The following is a 4621-nucleotide window of genomic DNA, read 5'->3' as shown; positions in this document are numbered from 1 at the left end:
TCGACTGTGAATAATCCTGGAAAACCAAGATGAGTTTTTTCAGATCAATATTAAGAATATGTTGAGTATTACTACACATAAAATAATATCATTAGAGCTTATCCAATATATATCCTTGTTATATTAAAAGAGTGGTAAACAACATTGATCATGATGGATCAAATACAGCACAAAGCCAAACATACCTCTCAGTCAGATTTCACTATGTCTCATTATTTGAATGATTTGTTTTACTTCTTTAAGTTGCAACATGCAAAATGCAACACATAATTTAAAATGCACTACACAGCAAAATATGGGGATCCAAAACAACTCTATGGGTGTTAATTTCAACACTTTGAAAGTGTCTCATGGGGTCCACTCAAAACAGAGTTAAATCAACACTTTCAAAAGGGTTGGCACATTGACACTGAAGTAAGGGTTAATTTTAACTCTGGGCAGAGTTAAAAAATGTAACTATATTTAACACCGCCTGGTGTAATATATTGTTATTTTATTCAACTCTCTAGAGTGTAAATATGGTAAAAAGGTCAAATAGACTGTAAATTACAAAATAAAAAACATTTTATTTGAAAACATTCAAAACTTCAACAATTCATTCAGTTTTTAAAATGCAACAATGTCAAATATGCTTTAAATCTTTTATTAGTACAGACAATATCAACAAAATATGTATGACCAGTGCTCAAAAAGGCTGTTTCAGTCCTTTGGTCTAAACTTGATGTTTCATCAGAGCAATTTGAAAGTTCAATATATCGTCACTCATAGTTTTCTTCTGAACGCATAGTTTTCTTCTGAAATTACATTTTAAACAACTTGGCGTGCAAATCTTTCACTTCTGGTGTTTCCTTGTTCCTCCATATAGAACACAGCAGTTTATATGAAGGTATAAATGCTGTAAACTTGTGTGAAAACAAACTGGAGCTAGGAAATCTCATCAAGCATGTCCTGTGAATGAAGTGCTTCCCAGCCACAGGATGACCTTTTTATCCATGACGATGTAGCAGCTGCTGATCGCTCGTCTGGTGGTTCCTGATGCACGGATATAGGGTGATGCTCATCTAAGAACTCTTCAAGACTCCAGCATGACTAAGAAAAATGTTTGAAAACAAATTGCAATCAAATTCTATGATATATTTAAAAGAACATTTAAAGTAAATAAAACATTCAAGAAATCTAAACTCACCTTTTGAAAATCTTCATGATGATCCACAACTTGACTCTCCCAGCTGGTTGAGGTGACAGAATATGGAAAAGTAGAAAAAACACATACATCACTGTTGGATCTCCAAAAACAATTAGGTTAACCACTATGACTAGAACTGGAAAAACAGGCAGCTGTCTGTCCAGAATCCTGAATTTAACACAACACTTGGAGCAAAATTTAGAGGAGCTTAAAATCTTTTATATCATTTAGTGATGCTGACTTCCCCAAAATATTGGCCACAGTGTAAAAAATATTCATAAACTTACAGTTTTCTGTAAGCGTGTGCGTGCGTGTGTGTATGTGTGTGTGTGTGTGTGCGTGCGTGTTTCTTTACCAGATTCAACTTGTTAGGCCCTTTCAGGTCCAGTATTGACGCCACCTTTCCTGGAGTCTAGCAGATGTTTCTGGTCCAAATATAATCTAAAATATTAGGATAAGCAGAAGAGGAAAAGCACAAAGCAAAGAGCAAAACATTATTTAAGTAACAGTTCACCCACAATACAAAACTTATCACCTTCATGTCATTTGTTATTCTCTAATGCTCTAATACCCTCTCAGCTTATTGTGAAACAAATACAGAACTTTATCAAACATACCTTCATTATTATCACCACATATGACCAAGAAGGTGTGCTTGGTCATTTCACCAACTCTGGATATACACCATCCGTCTCTAATCAGCCACCGTCACAGGGTCTTGTGTTATTGTATAGAGAACTGTGGCTGTTAAAAAACAACAACACATTAGTATCTAACACATATGCATAACCTTCAGATAAAAAAAGAGTTAAACATCAAAATAAAACAAAGTATGCCTCACACTTTTTCAGATATCTTTTGATTCAGATGTTGATTATTGATAATAAATCTACAAATCAAACCTGTATCATCATTAGGCTGCTCAAATATGAATCAGTTGATTAGTTTTACAGACAGGTGGCTGTTTACAACGCACTAAATTGTCTTTAATAAAACGGAAATGTTGTGTACAGTACATGCTAAGTTTAGCCTATAGTTATAAGCACAATATCATGCGGGAGAAAAAGCTTGACTAAGATGTTCCTGACTACAGAAATAGCCTAACTTACTAACGTTAGACATCCCGAGTAGGGAAAAGTTATTTTCGGGGGATACAGAGTTGATTTGCTGGAGGTAGCGGGAGAGATGGGTACCTGAAGAGCAATGGGATGAGTTGCGCGCGACGTACCTAAGGGACGTGGGGGTGACTTGTGCGCGACGTACCTGAAGAGCTGGGAGGGATGCGGTGGAGAGGGGTGTGCAAAGTGTTTAATGACCGGGCGGGAAACGCGCGATTTCCGAGAAATTATCATTCATTTGCGGGCATTTACTTGGGCATCTGGGAGTCTCTGTGCATTTGCGGGATAACGTTAACGTTAGTCCCGCAACTTCCGGGAGACTTCTGTAACGTCAAATGTCTGATAAAGTGCAAACGCGGTCATTTAAAGACATTAATGTTAACATTCCGACTTTAATGGTTGTCAACACTTAATATAATTAAAGCGTACGTTATCACGCGAGTCTAAGGACTAACGGTATATGGACGGCCACGAATGAACCAGTTTAAAAGGGCCGCGGTGTTTAAAATAACCAAATTAACGTTACACGAATAACAAACAATCATATGTTTTAGTCAGGAATAAGCCTTTTACAAGTAAGCATATGTTCATTTACTCACCAGATATGTTTTAGAAACTCTCCAGAGCTCATGGAAACCGTCCTGTGTTGCCGTTAGCATCCAGGCAGAGTAGGCTAGGCTGCTCCGGGGATTCCCTCGGTAGTTTGCTTCGAATTAAAGGAGAAGTGTCGATTTTATTTTACAGATGGGTAACAACGCACAAAATGGCATTAAGCATGACAGAAATGTGTTGAACATGTACATTTGCTGTTTTTATGCACTATGTATGCGTGAGCATATATAAAAACATTCTTGAAAAGAAGTCAATAGTAATGCAGTTAAGCTAGATACACAAACGACCATGAATGAACCGCAGAAGTTTCAAATTGTCATTCCATTCTAAAGTTATTAACTTAACAATATGTTTACAACTGTATTTCCTTAAAGAAAGTCAGTAAAATACCAACATTTAGGTAGTTTGACTCACCAGTTGCTGTTCTAAGATGGAAAATGGCGACTGGAAAATTCTTCAGTGACTGGGGCTGCATGAATTCCCGGATGTTGGAAATAACACCACCAAGTGTTGAAAAGATAACTCCTTGATTTCGCACTGAATAAAATCAATTCTAACTCTTATTATATTCATTTATCAAAATCTAACTCTTTAACGTCAACACTTTACTCTGAAATGCTTCAACACCGAGAATTTAACTCTGATGAATTTGCTGTGTAGTCACATTTACAAAAATATGGATAATTAAAATTAGCAGAATAGTAAATTTACAATAGAAGAAGTTAGAACTGTGAGAAATACTATATGAACTGTGTTTTGTTAATAAAACAGAACTTTGAGATCAATTTAAATTGTAAAAAAAATGAGTCAGAACTTTTAGGAAATACATTGAGTGCTGTTAGAACCCATATAAACATGCTGATATGAGAAATATTCGCTATCTTGAAAAAAGTAAATTTTTTACACAGTAAATGTTTTTTAAAAGTCATGTGAGATGAAGAAAAGTTTAAATTGTAAGATTAAGATTTAGCTTATATCTTGTGATTTGATTTTGTTGTTTTTATTATGTTAATTTTAAGACCTTCAGAAAACAGTTGAAGTCATAATTATTAACCCCCTGAGTTTTTGCCCCTTGTATATTTTCCCCCACTTTCTGTTTAACGGAGAGAAGATTTTTTCAACACATTTCTAAACACAATAGTTATAATGACTCATTTCTAATAACTGATTTATTTTATGATGAAAGTAAATAATATTTGACTAGATATTTTTCAAGACACTTTTATACAGCTTAAAGTGACATTTAAAGCCTTAACTGGGTTAATTAGGTTAACTAGGCAGGTTAGGGTAAATAGGCAAGTTATTGTATAACAATGGTTTGTTCTGTGGACTATCAACAAAAATATAGCTTAAAGGGGCTTATCATTTTGAACTTAAAATGGTTTTTAATTCATTCAAAGCTGCTTTTATTCTAGTCGAAATAAATCAAATAAGATTTTCTCTAGATGAAAAAATATTATCAGACATCCTGTGAAAATGTCCTTGCTCTGTTAAACATCATTTGGGAAAAATTTAAAAAAGGGAAAAAATTAAAGCTAATAATTCTGACTTTAACTGTATATGTGCATGTCTTTTGGAACTGAAAGGTTCCACAGATGTTAAAGTTTCTTCATATAGCCAGATGCCTATAAAGAACCTTTATAAAAGAGTGTCACTATAATGTTCACATTATAGTGGTCTAACTTGAGAAAATGTGGACACTATG

At 34.6% G+C, this 4621-nt stretch overlaps 1 long non-coding RNA gene across 1 annotated transcript; it reads right to left on the bottom strand.

Moving 5' to 3' along the window:
* Positions 1 to 200: 200 nt before the first annotated feature.
* On the bottom strand, positions 201 to 3773 carry LOC137489185 (uncharacterized). The gene is made up of 6 exons (XR_011008535.2): positions 3331 to 3773; positions 2904 to 3010; positions 1804 to 1930; positions 1542 to 1627; positions 1187 to 1229; positions 201 to 1089 (listed from the first exon to the last, which is right to left on the bottom strand). It is a non-coding gene; the product is annotated as an uncharacterized lncRNA (long non-coding RNA).
* Positions 3774 to 4621: the final 848 nt, after the last annotated feature.

This window comes from Danio rerio, chromosome 23 (assembly GCF_049306965.1).
Source record: "Danio rerio strain Tuebingen ecotype United States chromosome 23, GRCz12tu, whole genome shotgun sequence".
Taxonomy (NCBI): Eukaryota; Metazoa; Chordata; class Actinopteri; order Cypriniformes; family Danionidae; genus Danio; species Danio rerio.
This window is presented reverse-complemented; position numbering and strand designations above follow the sequence as displayed.